Here is a 17,259-nt window from a genome sequence, read left to right on the forward strand (position 1 = left end):
GAGAAAAATGACTTTGGCCATGTTAAGTCTTGAGGCAAAATCATCCTTTCAAAGAGAATATAAGAGATGAAAATGAACTGCAAGGATTGATAGGAATTTGCTTTTCAAACAGAATGAAGCTGAGATGAAAAAGGAAGAGCTTTTGGGGAAACAACTTCTGGGTTTTGTGAAACTTCAGTCTTTTGTGTCAGGAGAGTCTCTGTCCTCTTACTGTACAGAGAGTTGAGGCCTCTGTATCTTTGGAGGCATTTGTAGAGCAGGTCAATGGACTGAGCATTTAATAGTGCCATGATCCATTTTTAGTTCAAACATCCCGAAGTAAAACAGGTTTCCTACCAATATGTAAAATAATAGTGTTGTATATCTACTGTAACCACAGCAGCTTGGATGGTGACAGAAATATTTGACGCTTGTTAACCTTGGATTGTGTTTTGCCTGCTCAGTGTAACACTTCTAAAATATGCAAGGAACTCGGGCTGTAGCGATACACTAATCTTACGATACAATATGAAACGGATTGTGCTTGCGATGCGATATATATCACGATATTCAGCAAACGATTCGATGCGATCTAGTACATTTTTATGATTTTCTGAAAGACAGAGTGATTTTGGTGACATTTTGTGACTGGCCCATAGACTTGGATTGAATTAATTGAACTGATGGTGTAATGAATGTTGTATTTGTTATATATTTGCTCTGTTTAAATGGTAATTGTGTGGCCTTGTGTATTTGATTATGCAGAAAAAGAACCTTTTTTTTCTTATTCACTTATATTAGATTATGTAGTTCATCTATTTCATTTCAGTTTTTCATTAATTGTAACTGGTTGTTTCATTACATGTCATGTAATGACGTGTCATGACATTAATGTTGCACATGTACATGAATGTATTTTTAATGTACATGTGCAACTGAGTAGATAATGTCAGGTGTGATAGCTGTCAGTTAATTCATGTGGATTTGGCATAAAACTTAACACGATACGCACGGATGAGAAATCGATACTTTCTGAGGAAAAAAAATATCGACACATATTGTAGAATCGATAAAATCACACAGCCCTACAAGGAACAGAGTTGTCTTTTATGAGAACATTGAAGTCCTGCTAATTCCTGCCCGGCACTTCAGCAAACTGAAAACATCAACGAAAACGAGACACGAGCTGAAGTTGGACGCGTTGATGCCGAATAAACTCCTATGGTTTTGTTCAGTGATGTGTTCCAAACTGTAGAAGATAAAAGATGTTTTTGTTCATGTTCTGAACAAGATGAAAAATATATACAAATAGTTTAATAAAATCCATTAAACATAAAAACGGTGATGTGTCTGTGTGTGTGTGTGTTGCGAAACATGAAAGGTGCATAGGGGTGTACATGGCAGGATATGCAGGAAAACATGAAAATACACAGCCTGAGTGAAAGCCTAGTTATCTACACTCCCCTACAGCTTTTTCTCTTTCTTTCTGTTTAATAGTGAGATCAGAAAGGAGGAGGTTCAGGCAATTACTGGCAGCCCAGGCTGTCTCCACAGACTCACTTTCAGCTGTACCGTGAAAATATGAGCCCCTATTTCAAATGTATGCAAATTTGATGCAATATGGAGTTAAACAAACTGACATGAATTAACTAGCGGAGTAAATATTTAGAAATGGAAAAGAGTACAATGAGGCCTAAAAGCTTTCTGTATGATCAGGGCTTCGCGATATCAGCGGGATATCAGAAGCATTTGATACCATTCCTAAACATGGCGACGACAATATGAATGACAATTTCCCTGATTCTTTTATGCATTTGCTTGTTTTAGAATGACCTCTCTCTGTGAGCTTTTACCCTCCCGGCCACTAAATGTGGTCGTCGACGGCAATGAAGGTAAAATATATCGCTTGCATAATTTGCATGCAGGAGAATTCAAATGCAACAGGTATTACATCAAAGCAGCCCTTTGCGTTTGTGATGTTACATACAGTAAAACTATGATGAGCTTTGTGAGCGAATTCACAATATGGTGACAATATGGTGACATAAAAACATCTAATTTATATATGAAAAAATATATAGTCCATTCAGTCCAATCACACAGACAGATTCCACGTCAGTCACATGTGTTGCAGAGAATGGATGCAAGTTCTAAAACAACAGTCAGGTTCAGTTTATCATGCCAAATACTCAACAGTTTTCTAAGGAACTCCAATTTCTGTGGCTTTACAGTAATCGCTCCTGCAGAGTGAACATGTAGTGGCAGTGGAAAGTCCACTGGACATTTAAGTCTTCAACTTTGCAGCGATGCCTCATGTATGCATGAAGCAACAGCAGGAAAGTAAACTCCACACGAACATGAAGAAACCTCCAACAGAACCTGGCTCGGTGTGAGCAGCCATCTGCCACGACCCTCTGGAGATCTGGAAAGATGGAGCAGACCCACACACACACACACTCCCCCACACACACACACACACACGTCACTAAAATACACAGAGCAGCAGCCGTGCAGGAGTCCTATGGTAAAGAAAGAGTAAAGCGATAATCGTACGAGTAGCTACTTTATTCATCTAGGATAGACTGTCAGATGTCTCTGTGGTTTTCTACGGATTGATTTTGAACATTTCATACATTTCAAATTAAATGTTCAGAAATGCATCTGTAAAGCATCAGTATTTGCAGTGTTAGAATTGATATCCACTTCTAAGTGAAATCCTAATGGATGGCGACTCGTTCTTGCTTCATCGGGGCTCAGACCTGATCCCTCAGTTGAATCGTTTTTCCGTGGGATCCCTGAATGCGTCTTCACAGCACTTGAAGCATTTACCTCTCCTTGAAACTTATAAGGAGCAATATACTTGTCTGTGAAGCTCCTTTGATGCAAAGTGATAATGGCATGACGAGTTTCCTCGGAGGCAACTGTTTCACAAAGAAACGATTATTTCATGCTCCACTCTTTCTGTAAAGCAACAATCTGCTCTGTCAAAGTGACATTATGTGCTCTGTCCTGATGTTCTTCCAGGCTTTTTATTAACTCTTTATTAACACTGAATATCTCTAAACTTTTATCTCCATTTATTTATTCACTCGTCCTATTTTTTCCATGATGGAATTTAGATTTTCACCGCGACTGCATAAAGGATGTACAACTTTCTAATATTATACATAGAGTGCTTTTTAAGACAGCAGTCCCAAAGCTGTGCCAGTGTCTTGGTGAGATTGAGTGACAGTAAAGCAATATCACATGATTTACAGGACATGACAGCCTGGAGTGGACCCATGACCTTAACACGCTTTACAGGAAGACTAATGTAAGAGCAGATCTAACTTGTGCGAGAGACAGGAGTCTTTCAGTTCATAAGAAGGTTCACTCCTGCAGAGTGAACCTTCTTATGAACTGGTCTGGTCAGAAGTTTATTTGCCCTGTTTATTGTGCGTTGTTTTATATTTCAAGAACTGGAACAGTACACCTTGAAATGTTGCCTGTAAACATAACAGACATTTAATTTCTGGTCATTTATTTTATATTGGCAAAGTTTTATCCAAATGTTGCAGCCTGGCTGCTGCTGAGATCAGTCTGCTGTGTTTCAGAGTCAAGTATTGAAAACGACGTGCTTCAGACTGATGTCCCTGGAGTAAACAATCTGCCTGTCTGCTGTGTGGGGAGGTGAACGATTTTAATCCTGCTACCAGAGGCTGTCAGTTCAACTCAATTCAATTCAATACAATCTGGTTTTATGGTATCAAATTACAACAAATGCTATATATATGCACTTTGTCAGACTGTCAGGTCTAATTATTATCCTGCTATATACTGTAGGTCACAGTTATATACAACAAGTCAATCTCCTTCCAGTCCAAACAAATCATATGAGAGCATTTAGATCCAAGTACAGTCTAGCCAAACAAAACAAAGACGCATCTCTGAAACGACTCAAAACTGACGGAAGCATAATGACTTCCCCAAAGTCTGACATGTAGCGCGAAGCCAGACTTTGTTTGATAATCCTTGACTTAGTTGAATATTTCATAAAATCAAAACAGATGGAAAAGACATTGACCAAAAAAGATGAAACCCTTTTTATCCTATGACAGCAATTCCTGCCAACATGTAGCCGCTGTTGCCAGGCTCAGCAAAGCCTTCCCAAAATAAGTCGAGCCACTTCCATGGTACACAGCGGGCTTGGTGTGGTTTTCTTTGAAAGTTTTTTTTTTTTTATTATTCTCCTCTTCTTCTGTGAACATAGTTGATAAGTCAGGCCAAAGAGCTCCAGTTTCGTCTCATCAGTTCAAAGGATTTTCTCCCAGAAGCTTTGGGGCTTGTCAACATGCATTTTAGTTAAATCCCGTCTGTTTTTTTGTGTGTGTGTGTGTGTGTGTGTTTTTCTTTTTCCTTTTTTTTTCCGTCAACCATGAAGCTCTTCTGGCTCTTCCACTACGGAGCAGACTTAAGCTTCAAAACCAAACAGATAGGAGATTGTCGTAGCTTGAATGTTTTTTTGGTTTCTTTCGCTGGTTTTTTTTAACCACCCGAGTCATCTGATTGTCTTTTGGTCACGTCTTCTGGCTTCCCTGTCCCAGGAGCTTCACTGCAGTTCAAACGACCTTCTATGTTTTAACAACATCGAAAGCTGTGGCCAAAAAAGAAAAAAAAAACACACGGAGCAGCTTTGGAGGTGATCCTGTAGCCTTCATCTGTAACATGGACATCTATCATCTTCGTTCTGAGCTCCGCAGACAGCTCCTGCTTTTTACTTTCTCTGTTCCCTGTGTGGCGAACGCTCTGGCACAAAACTAGCCAGCAGCAGCAGCATGTTCGCTTTAATTGGGCTCCATCAAAAGCCATGATCAATGGCCTCTTTAGATGCACTATTAAATCTGGTCGTGCTCCTTCAGTAGGTGTTTGCTGAATACATAGTGAATCCCTTCTGGTTCATGACATGCTAAAGGATTTGCGGTACAGGCTAGATGGTTGCTTTTAACCCGAGTCGTTTGTCAGAGGTTTTAATGAGCAGGAAGGGTCTCCGAGTGTATATTTACATATTTGAAATCGTTTGCAGCTGTGGCTTCACTCAGATTGAAGTTTCCCTGAGAAGCAAATTTTGAGACGTCTTCTGCCGTTAAGAGTTATTTTCAGAAGCAGATTTTCAAAAAGAACTATAAGAAATGGGATTTTAAAAGAGCATAAGATATCAGGCAGTGGCCTGTTTACAGAGTTGGAAACTTAAGTTTAAAGTGCTCCACATGTTGATGTCATTTGATTCCCTTTCCGAGTCGTCTGAGGACAAACCGAGCGGCAAATGGGAAGCATCTTTCATTAACTGTGCACGAATGTTGGCAGATAAAAATATTTGGTTTACTACAATTTATTTAGGCCAAAGTTCATAGCATTGAACAGTTCTATATTTTCATGTATGTTTTGAGCGAGGACAGTTTTGTTTAAACCCAAAGCTGTCCAAACACTCGCAAGGTTCTGCACCTGAAATTGTTTCAAGTTTGTTTCTCAAAGAAACTGCGGTCTTCCTATCTAAACACTTTAAAACAATGATAAAGGAGTATCAGCTAAGAAATGCGTGTAATTTACCATTGTTTTTGTTTATATTTTATTCATAAGATGTATGTCAAAAAGTTATTTTTGCTCCTCTTAGTAATCAGGAGGAAAACCTTTGCTGGCATTACAGCCGTCTAACATTCTTACAAACTGTGAGCAGCTGTTTGCATGCTTCCACCTGTATTTTAATGATATTTTGTGTTGATGAACTTCAACTTATATGTAGCAAAGCCTGCTTGCCGTTACGTTAATCGCTCCACAGACTCTTCGTCAAATTCAAAGGCTCTTCTGCCAGTGCTATGAACAATCTTGTATGTTGTTAGTGCGTGAGGACCGCACAGTACAACAAAAACCTTTCATATTTGGAGTATCAGTGTGTGCAAAATCAATATCACAAAGAACTCCATGAACAGCAACATACAATACAACAGGTATTGTATGTTGTTGCAGTTCTTAATGATGTCTGTAGAGTATTTGGTGACAAAATGTTTTACAGGCTCATGAAAATGTAAGCGTGTGCATGAATGACTGAATGTAGTGTGAAGCTTTCTGGACTAGATGAAGCGCTGGACAGGTACAGGGCATCTCAGAAGGATGTCAGACATATATTTTTTTGCCGTGCTAGTATGTTTCTCATTGTCAGTGCAGAAGACATGGCCAGATGCTGCGTTTTTAAAAATTTTTATTTTAACAATGTTTCCTTACATTTTTCCAGTATCTGTATAGTCCAGCAGCTGCCTCAAGACTAAATTTGTAGTGATCCAAATGTACTGTAAAAAAAAATTCAAAAACTTTGCGTACTGGTTTTGATGATGAAGACGAGAGTCTGCTAATTCCTCCCTGACTTTTATTAGAAGCATGAAGGCAGGTAGTCCAAGCTCAGACAGTGACCAGCTCCAGGCTGGAGGGAGGCGACTTCGCCATCAGGTCTTCGTTTTATACCTTGGAGTTACACCTACTGATGCCCTTCGTTATCAACACGCATTGTGTGGGCACTGTTCTCAACAACATGCACTGAGAACGCCATCTTCTCTCTGCGCCTGCTGCTGTGTGAGTACAGAGACGGACAAGCCGGCCAGTTATCTGCTGAAGTCCCGTCCAGTCGGACCCGGCTGGTTGTGTTTTATCTAAACCACGTGTTCCTGTCGTCTTAAACTGGAACTTAGAAAAGTATTCATGCCCTCCACAAGCATCTGGGCTCACCTTCTGAATAAGACATTTTCTACCTCAACAGGTAGAAAATTTAAAGCGGCAGAATGTAACTTTTACAAAAATATGTCTTCTCCATATTTGTTAAAACTGTCAGTGTTGGGACTGTATGTAATATAAATCAGATCATCTGTTTTACACTGTCACAACATAATAATGATTTTAACAAGTATGTAAAAAGTAATTTTTAAGTTACATGCTGCCTGCACCTTTAATACTGTGTACTTAAACATTAATATACAGCAAGCCCCATCATCAAGTCAACAAAGTGCTTTTCTGATATCATTCAATCAACCAACATTAATTTAAAGGGTTTGTAATCTTCAAACAACATTACTGGAAAAAAAAGCTCTTTTTGTTGGAGGGGGAGTGATTCTATGAAAAATCCAGGGATTTTTAAATAAAATGCTATTGTGTCTTTCTTTGACTGATGTTAAAGAAACACTTCTGTTATTTAATAACTCGTGCACCTTTTGGTACCACTTGAGCCCAATTAAAACCTAAAAATAGAGATGAGTAACACTCAGCACAGAGAAGAAGAGATGAGAAGCAGCTTTTCAAGAGTAATTCATGTCTGAAGCCCTGGGCTTTTTTCTCTCCTCATGTTTTTGGGGTAACGGCAACGCTCGTCTGAAACATCCGAGGAATGTTTCAGAAGAACGGCTTGTCTCAGGAGAAGTGAAAACAGAAGTGGGTGACTCCATGGTTTGCGCGTTTGTAGTATTGTTGTCATACACCAATGATTAAAGAACATTATTAGGCATAAATATTTTGTATATGTGAATTCCACTTGAATGTTGTGGGTTATGTATTATTCAGATGCAGGTTTTTCTCACTTAGCAGTCGGAAGCAGCAACATGCAAACGCATTCAGGTGCCATGCTTGTCAAATGCAATTAAGCTCCCTGCCATTTGTACAGAAAAATCCCAATCAGCATTCTCTAGCTAAGATCGGAGTTGAGTTTTTTTTTTTTTTTTTTTTTTAATGGGCTTAATAATTCAGGATATCTAAGACAACAAAACCAAACACAAAAAATGGGGAAAGTTGTATTTGGGATTTTCTGCATCCAAGTAGAATAATAATATATATTCTAATAATTTGCTGTTGGTTAAACATTTTACGTACAGGAAGAGTTTTGCTTGCACATGGAGATTCCTCCCTCAACTTTTACAACATAATCAGTTGCCTTTGAATAAACTGTCAGGAAACCAAAGATAAAGTTGCTTTTTATTGCTTCAGTCCCCCCCAAAAAAGAAAAAAAATAGAGATCAGTCTATGACAGTCCTGGGCCGTCAAGTTTAAACTCTATCAGATTCAACTGAAATTATAATCTTTGTTTAAATCAATGTTAATTGTTTACTTTCAACAGTCTCTTTATTGTAGTTTCTCTTGGCTGCACTGTTTCCTGTACACGTCTCTGTCGACTATTAATGTTTCAATCCAATCAGATTTCAGTCTCTGTGTTGCCGGGGTCAATCTAATCTGCCCAGCACCTTCAGAATCAGTAGAGGAGGCATCAGATAAGCAAATAATATAGCAGTTGAAAAGTTCGGTTTTACCCTACCAGCTTTCAAATTTGTCTCACAGAGCGAACGAGAAGGCCCACGATGATGTCAGAGGTTTTTTTCCCCTCTGGTCAGAGTGACTTTATCAGCCCCCAGCTTTGCTAGCTGAGCACAACCTCAGCTGTGCACATTAAGACTTATGAATTTACAGTATTTTATACCTACAAAGGCTGATGGAGAAGGTCTCAGGAAAGGTTTTTAAAAAATTTCGAGGGTGACTTTTTCTGTAGAACATGACATTGTAAATGCGGACCACTCTTAGCCACCTGGAAAAGTGTTAGTAGTTCTGGGCGGCACCACAGGCTTACCACATCTGAGGAGCATTGCAAATTATATTGGTGGGAAAACCTGCTACTTGCAAATGATCAACTTTGTGTTTGGAATAACGGCAGCAGGTCGACGTCAGGATGGTTCATGTTGTAGGAAATCCCTCAACATGAAGCAGAACTATAATTCATAAGTCACTTATAGCTGCGTGTTTAGTTTCCTGACAGCTACAGGAAACTTAACTCAGGACATCCGTGATGAATGATAAACTAAAATGCTAACTTGACTGGGGGGAATACATCCATTGACTAAACTGCTCCAGGTTCAGTCCCCAAATATGGCCACACTGCACCACTGTGATCTAAAAATTACAGCATGGAAATCAGTTTATTTTAGCTTAATTTCTTCACATAGACTAGATGTTACAGTTGCTTAAGAGATTTCTTTTCTTTTTTGGTAAAACCCATGTAGTGCAACACAGGAAATTGCTATTGCGGAAACATGACCCTTGTTTATACCCACTGCCCCTTTGTCTCTGCTGCAGTGCAATGCAAGATTGTAGAAAGTAGCCCGACTTCATCTGAAAGATTGACTGTGCGACACTTTGCTGACCTTTCTCCATCCCATTTCAGTTGCCAGCCATTTATTTCTTGTACACCCCCAGAGCAGACTAAATGTGTGCTTCACTTAGGGGAGCGACCACAGGAGGAGAACATTGTCTCTCTCCCCCATCAAGCCTCAGAAGATAAAAGACACTCTTCATTTTCGATCCTTCTTCGCTCCTCCGCTAACTCTGTGTTGTGGTCAGACTTGGGAATAGAGGGAGAGGAGATCAGTGAAGGAGGAAGGTGCGGAATACAGATCAGCAGCAGAGAGAACTCATGCCCAGATTATTCAGAATGCCTAATTGACCTCTGGCTCAGAAACGCCGAGTGCTGCTGCACGGTCTGCCCTTCCCCAGGACCTGCCACCTCCGACCCCCCACCCGCCATAATATTATTATACGTGTTTTGTGCGTGCCGTTGCAAATTGGAACTCTTGGGAGCCATCTGTGGTTTTTTTTTAGACTCGCTCCCTCTGTAGTCTTAGAACGGCAAGACAAAATAAATAAAGTCAATTCTTGATCTTTCCAGCAGAGGCAGAACCATTCGGTCCCCAAACATGCTTTACATGCTTAGTGGAAGTAAGGGATAACATGCTTTACTTGGATTAGGCTTCAGCTGTTGTTTCTGATGTGTTTAATAAGCCAGGATGATTTTCCATTTAAACTCACTGGCTTAAATGAAGTATTAGATTCGTTCAATTTTATGCTCAATGAAAAGATAAAAAGCTAAGCAGTTTTTCACCAAAGTTATTACTCTGGCACTGCGGAGGGGTTTCCCCAGCAGATCTATAAAAAATATGCACTCATTAAGTAGCCGCTCAGTCTAACAAGATAAATGCGGTGAGATTTTGTTTAAAGATGTTTGGGGGAGAAAAAAAAGTGACGGCAGTAATACCAGGCATTTAGTACAAGTTTTGTTTTGGTATTAGAAGAACTCGATGTACATACTGTCCCACATGGTCGTCTGTTTTGGACTCACCAACTCACACACACACACACACACACTCCACACTAGCCGAGAAATTGCTGCATTTTTGCTCATTGGTTGTGTGCTGTTATATTTACATTTGGATCACAAATGGCATGTGGCAGCAGTACAAGTATCAGTAGGTGCTAATGCCCTAGTAACACTCACTCTTCAGCTTTTAATCCAAGGCTTCTTATTCAAGCCTTGGCACGATGAAGCAAGATGGGTCAATATACACTAGATGTGAAAGGAAAGTCCTCTTCGCAATGTTTACAGAAATCTGAACATAAACAAGAAGGTTTTGACCTGCAGTTCAGTCTAGTCAGAAAAGAGAAAACCAGTTTAGAAATTTGCAGTAATATGTTGACTTGCCGCCTCGTTTCTCACATTATGCCAGCAGCAGCAGCAGGTTGTCACTGTTTGCGCTTTTCCCTCAGCACAAATATTAACCGAGTCAGAAATCAAACTCTGGCCTGGAATGATCTCACTGGCATCTACTGCAAATGTTTTCTGACTAAAGTGTCTTCAGTGCCATTGAAGAGGAATCTGTCCCACCATTTGTAGCGCTCAGTTGGTCTTTGACGGATAATGTGCAGTTTGTCGTTTGGTGGAGGTCACGTATAACCTCCGTGTGAGTCTGCGATATAAAAAGGAGCTCCTGAGCAACAGTATACTCAGCCCCTGAGTGTGTGTCATGAAGTCCCTTCTCTTTAGTTAAAACCTAATTTTCTAACAGAGAATTAACTAGACAAACCTTCTCTCCACCGAACACACACACACCGACAATCATATAATCCAGACGGTTGAAAGTCATAAAAGCTCAGCTTATTATGTTAACGTCGCCTGCCCACTTGGATGTTTTGCATCGGATCAATCAGGCAACCAAGATTCCATATTAAGATTTACTTTTTGTAAAGCAACTCTGTCCCTAGCCTGCGTAGGCAATCACCTTCTCCATATTGCAGCCTTGGAATACCAAGACGGGATGGTTGCAAAGAAAAAAACAAACTTAAAAAAAGGAGAGTGTTTCTGACTGAGAAGTCAATTGACCACAATAGTGCAGAGAGAAACATTTGTCTGTGCCAGGGCTAATGGATACCATTTTTATAGCTGTTGGGTATAGAAACTGCTACGGAGGTTGGACACGTTCCCATTTCAATTATGGCAGAGATCTACAGTGTTGAACAATGGAAACGGTAATAACCAAGGTTGTTTCTAATTCACAAAACAGTTTCTAGATCGTTTCATTTGACAAAAGTAGTTCTGTATGAATAGATATCAAAGTAACACCACCTTAAAAAAAAAAAAACCTATTTTACCTTCACCTTTCCTTTCTCAGCACACCTCAATTCAGCTCCTCTGAGCCATTTGTTCAAGCCTGTAATACACCACCTGGCTTTCCCTGTCAAAGAGACTGAGTGTCTACAAAAGGGTCTGAACAATTCTCCTTCCGAGCTAGGAGACTTTTCCCTGGAGCTCAGAAAGAATTCTTTTCATGCGGACCAAATGCTTCTAATGCCCACCTAGTTAAATTTATTTATTTATTTTTTTCTGCCCACACATTGTCCTTGTAAATTAAACAGAAATAATAAAGTGAAAAGAATTAAATGGCCATTCATAGCTAATAACGCTGTGAATGGCGTTATTAAAAAAATGTTGTGGCTGTTTTAAATGACTGAAAGTTGCTTGATCACCTTGATCTGCATGAGAATGCTTTTGATTACTGTGAACATCTTGTGTTCAGATGGTGTAAACACACATAAAGGAAACGGTTCTCCTAAGACGCACCTGCTAGTTACGGCAACAAAAACCAGTTTGTCTGAATTCCTTATGGGGTTTAATTACTGGGGTAATTTAATAATTTGCTTCCTGTAATTTTTCAAAATAAAAGCTATAATGAAAATATAGTGCAGTGTGAACATTAAATAACATGCTTTATGAATGAATACTGATTGGTTTGTGTGTTTGGATTGCATAGTGCAGTTTGTCTGTAACTTTGGTAACGTTCAGAGCATTGCAGACGGAAATGGACCAGCTAAATTAACCGTTGTTGGACTTCTCGTAAATGTTGTAAAAATATTATGATATTATCAATCTTATTTTTTTATTGCTCTGTTTTTAGGTTTATTCAGATAATCCGACTAAGAAGTTGTGTTATTTTTAAAACAAAACTTTGCAGTTGAAAACCAACGCAGTGACATGCTGTGTGTTTGTGAGAAAGTCAATATGTATGTACATCGCATCACATCATATACCAGTCAGATCTTACAGAGACAGAAGAGGATGGATGGATGAGCATTCAAAATGCTATTTTGTTACTTTTTTCTCTCAAACTCTTTCCATTTATAAGCTTGAAACCCATGCACATTATTCACTAAATCTAAATAGATTTTACAGCAGTAAAGGTGCTTTTCCACTACAAATCACAATACACACTGACACAAGCAGAGCCACTTCTTCACATTGACTAGTTGCATAGATAAGTGTTTGTAGAGTATAGAAATGAGTTTTTTCTGCCTGCAGGTTGGCTCACAACCACATTTTTTGCTCCCAGGTTGAATCTTAGCACTACACTGTTTGCATTTCATTTGCTTTGTCATTCAAGACAAACGTATGATAAATGTCAAGTTTCTGAACCAGACTGGTGATACTTGAACAACCCCTTCAACAGAAGATTGGAGGAGGGCTTTATAATCGAAACCTTCTCAGATTTATAACAAAGTCCAGGTCCATCCCATCTTTAGCCCTTATTTCTATGGTGTAGGTGGGGGGCAAAGTGGCGTGGATTTCTAGCATTTCAAACTGAGCTTCTTCTGCAGCACACCTTGAAATGAAGACATAGGAGAGCACAACCATTCACAACAAATTCTGTCAGTAAAATATTTTTAGAAGCACACTAAACATTGTAATCTCTAGTTTCAGAGGTTTCACTTTATATTGCATCTGACCATTAATATGCATATGCATAATGGCAAACCTGATTGTCTACTTAAAGCAAAAAGCATTTCTATGGTTCAGGGATATAAGAATCCTTTGTTCTGTCCACATCGGCTAGAGCAGGAGTGGCTAATGGACGGCTCGCATACATATTTTCTCTCTTTTTAGTGCGGCTCTCTGTGACTTGACTGGTGTGTCAAGATTCCCATGTAGTTTGTATTTTACTTTGAAAATATTTTTAAAAATGTCTACGTCAGCCTCCGCTTTGACTTCTGTCCAGCAAAGACGCTTTACACGTCTGTGGTCCAATAATCTTTCTCTAATGCAGTTACTTCAACTGAGCCACTAGCACATTTAAACGGAAAGGTTCTGCTTCTGGCACAAGTCATGTTCGCTGTTTGGCAGAGCACACATGTCCGTCGCAAACCCGCCTGGCGGTGGAGGATGCGGTGAGGTGAGTTGCTGTAATCAACCAGGGAAACCTGAAGTTGAATTTTAACAATATGCCTATTCTCCTGGGAGGTAATATTTTATTGTAAATGTGTGTGTGGGGTCCATGCGACCACTGTTCACATGTGAGGGGGGACACGTCTCTTTCACATACAGCTGTTGCACGGTGTGGTTTGATGAAAACCTACATTTTTAATTATCATTATTAAATACTTATTTGTAGGGAAAAATAAAAAGTAAAAGAAAGCAACATTTCTGCTTTTCCCTGTTTGTCATGAGCAGAAATCCAAAAAATGTTCTGTTTGATTTACACACTTATCATACAGCACATAAGGCCAAGTAAAGTCATGTTTGTTTACTGACAAGAAAGATGCGAGAACTGACTGTGCATCAGATCCTTAATGTCCCACTTCTTAGTTGACTTTTTTTTTAAAACCATAAACTAAATACCTGCTACAGAGGGAGGGCGGGGCGGACGCTCATCTGTCTCAAGGCAATCCGGTTACATCATTAAATTAACAAGCTCCTAGATTTATACACTTTCTCGGTTTCAAGAGGAATGTATGACACACTTAGATTATTATTATTATTATTTTTTTAACTAGAAAAAGCCTTTATTGTGAGTCCTATCGTTGAATTTTCATCCTCAAAGTTAGTGAAGATTCAGCCTGGCAAAGTTTCCTCTAACGTGGGCGAGGTTACGTAGATTGTGTTTGATCCACCTGTTATTTTTCTTTTGTCTTTCAAGAAAAGTTTTTTTTATGTCTCTCCTGTTAAGTTTGTTTATGTGGAGACAAAAGAGAATGTTGGAAAATATCAGGTTGTACAATAAAAAACTCAGTGCAAGTTAAAAATACCAGCATTGAGTTATGAGGAATTAATAGATCTGTTTATGTGCTGCACATTTAAACTTAAGCTGAACACCAAATACTGAGTTCTAATGTGATTATCTGCAATGGGATGCATATTAATTGGAAAACACTGGAAGGTTAGCTTGTTCAAATGTAAGATTACTGCAGAGCAATCTATGTAACACCAAATCATAATTTCAATACTGCAATAAGAGGTTCACGTTCACGTTTTCCTTATTGACGTGAACATGAAGCACTTTTACAGTCGGACGGTAAAAACTTGATCTGGTGTACAGCATCCTGAAGAATTTATCGTTCCAGCATTAACAACCTTTTATTTTGAATCTACTTTGTTTTATGATGGGAAGATAAAAATGAACAAAAAAAATCCTTAACATCCCCAAATTGCTGATGTACAGTACAATCCTTTGTTCACAGGATTAAAGTGCAGTTAAGTATTTGGCTAAGTACTGACTATTTCAGGGAGCAACACTAATTTACTTAATTGTTAGCAGGGAAGATGAAAAGTAAAACAATCAATGCAAAGGTAATTTATTTACCTCAGACTTAAGAATCTGTCATGAAGTGAAGGCCTTTTTTAATTCTGAAGGGCTTTTTCTTTTGCAATATTTATGTTTTATTCTCTGATTTACTTTGTCATTGGACAGGGAAGTGAGTGAAACAGCTTAGTTTTCTTCACTATAAGATGTAAACCTTCATTGGGCTAAAGAATAGGTAACATGCATTCTTTAGCCCAAACAGTTTTTGTAACAGTTAACAAATGCTAACTAATATTAACAGTTAAAGGAGACTGTAACGTATTGTACTTTACAGCTTTACACAATAAAGTATCTGTTACCTTCATTTGTTCTGTTAAGAGAAATTTGACTTTGCATCATAGCCATAACTGACGCCTGTTTTTTTTCCTTTTCTGTTTTTCTAATGGGCAGCCCCTCATAATCGAGGAGCCAGTTGAACAAACTGCCCTCCTTCTACTCCTTCGTCTCTTTTGTCGTTTTTCGCCAGTAGTAACATCCGGCTCTTGATCCTGTGCATGTTTCCAATAAGCAAATTGGAATTTTCCTAATTTTCGTAATTTCAATTTGCGCAATTCTGCGGTTCATGTAAACCGATGTTGACAGTTCGGCTCCACCACGCAGAGAGTACTTTGGCGTGATAAGCCCAGTACCACAAGTGTTTGCTAATTGCTGCTGCTGCTAGTCTGGAGGAGCTGAGTGGGTGACGAACAGGGGAGAGGAGCTCCGAGAGGCAAAAGCTTGTCTGGAGACTGAAAGTCCAAGGAGAGGTTTTGGTTACATTGCAGAAGCAACCGTTAAGCCTCTGCTGAATGAGTAAAGGCAACACTCCAGCTGTGTGCTGACTCAAAAAGGATGAATTTACATCATACTTGTATTTAAAAAAAACAAAGTGCCAAAAAAGTTTTAAAGTCACATACCATTTGTTTCTTCGTAATATTTTACATTAAAGCTTTTGATTTAAAAACGGACAAATTAGTATATGAGCATATTATGGACTTAAGATTTACTGTAATTGATTTTTTTCATTGATGTTTTTTAATATGTGACTATTATGGGCTTTCACAAATGAAACATTGCTTTAAAGAGGACACATGATGGATGATATGACTTTATTTCTGCCTAAGCAAACAGAAAAGGTTTTTTTTCCAGTGTGAAAACTTGCATGTGTGTGTAGAGAGAGAAACACTGAGAGAAAGAGAGCTTGAGACACACCTTATAGTTTGGGAGAGTATATCAGATATGTCTCTCAAGCATACTGTATTATTCAAAAACTCTGAATTAATGAGATAAGTTTAATGTTCAAACTAATTTCTGTTGTCGTTTATCTATTGAAAGTGAATTTCATGTGCATTATCTTGATGTATCGGAGGAAATCCATATACATTACGTTTTTTTTTAACCTTGATTTATGTGTGCAGTGTTGCTAACAGAGGGACGCTGAACCGTGCTGCTGCCTCACAAGAACCATAAGTTTAGGTACCTCCAGACAAGCTTGGGTGTGCAACTCAGTTTGAAAAGTTCCTCTCTTTGCTAAGTAAGGTAAAGCAAACGTGTTAGTTCAAACATTATCACTCCACATTCAGACTGAAAGTCCAGTTTTTTAGCTTTAGAGGATTGGATACAGATGTTTTTTTTTTTCTTCGTTTGTTTTTTTTGGTCTAAGTGACTTTTAGCAGCTGTTTTAGCACTTCTAGTATCTTCATAGAACAACTTCTGAAATCAGAAGTATCAACATCTCAAAATATAGTATCAATAAGATACTATATTTTATGCCAGATCTCTCAAGTTTGGATGTTTTTTTTTTTTTAAGTGATGTACAATGAAGTTATTTTAATTAACTAGAATTACACGTAATGTATAAGTGTACTTCCAGTTCATCTGTACAATCGTCACCTGAAACAGGAAACGGTTTCATGCTAATTGTCAGGGAAAAGTTTTGATCCTTGTGTGCATTTATGCTTCCTATACTGCCTGGTTGTATGACAGGACGGTAAAGCTGTGATTAACTGTGTTACAGGAAAAGGTGAGAGTGATTTCTGCGTGGGCCACAGATTCATTCTACCGGCTGTAGGCACAGAGTGTTAGGACTGTTTCACAGTGATTCGACTCGGTTTGAAGCTTAGTATGATTTTGGATTGCTTCCCTTGACCATATAAAGGTCTGAGGTGGGTATAGCCGAATCCAACATTGGGCTATACACACCCAAATTTAATATAAGTAACCCATACCAGAGGCACCTGCGGGATGTTATCGGAGGGTACGCACAACACTACCACTGCACCTGACGTGCAAGAGCACAACCGCGTCTCCGACGTCATGATGCATGTCACACAAAACC

The 17,259-nt window shown here is 38.9% G+C and overlaps 1 protein-coding gene across 1 annotated transcript in view; it reads left to right on the forward strand.

The window, feature by feature from the left end:
- The window catches only part of ntm (neurotrimin), a 267,901-nt gene that overhangs the window by 40,806 nt on the left and 209,836 nt on the right, over positions 1-17,259 (forward strand). The window lies entirely within an intron of this gene.

The sequence above is a fragment of the Xiphophorus hellerii genome, chromosome 11 (genome assembly GCF_003331165.1).
Source record: "Xiphophorus hellerii strain 12219 chromosome 11, Xiphophorus_hellerii-4.1, whole genome shotgun sequence".
Lineage (NCBI taxonomy): Eukaryota > Metazoa > Chordata > Actinopteri > Cyprinodontiformes > Poeciliidae > Xiphophorus > Xiphophorus hellerii.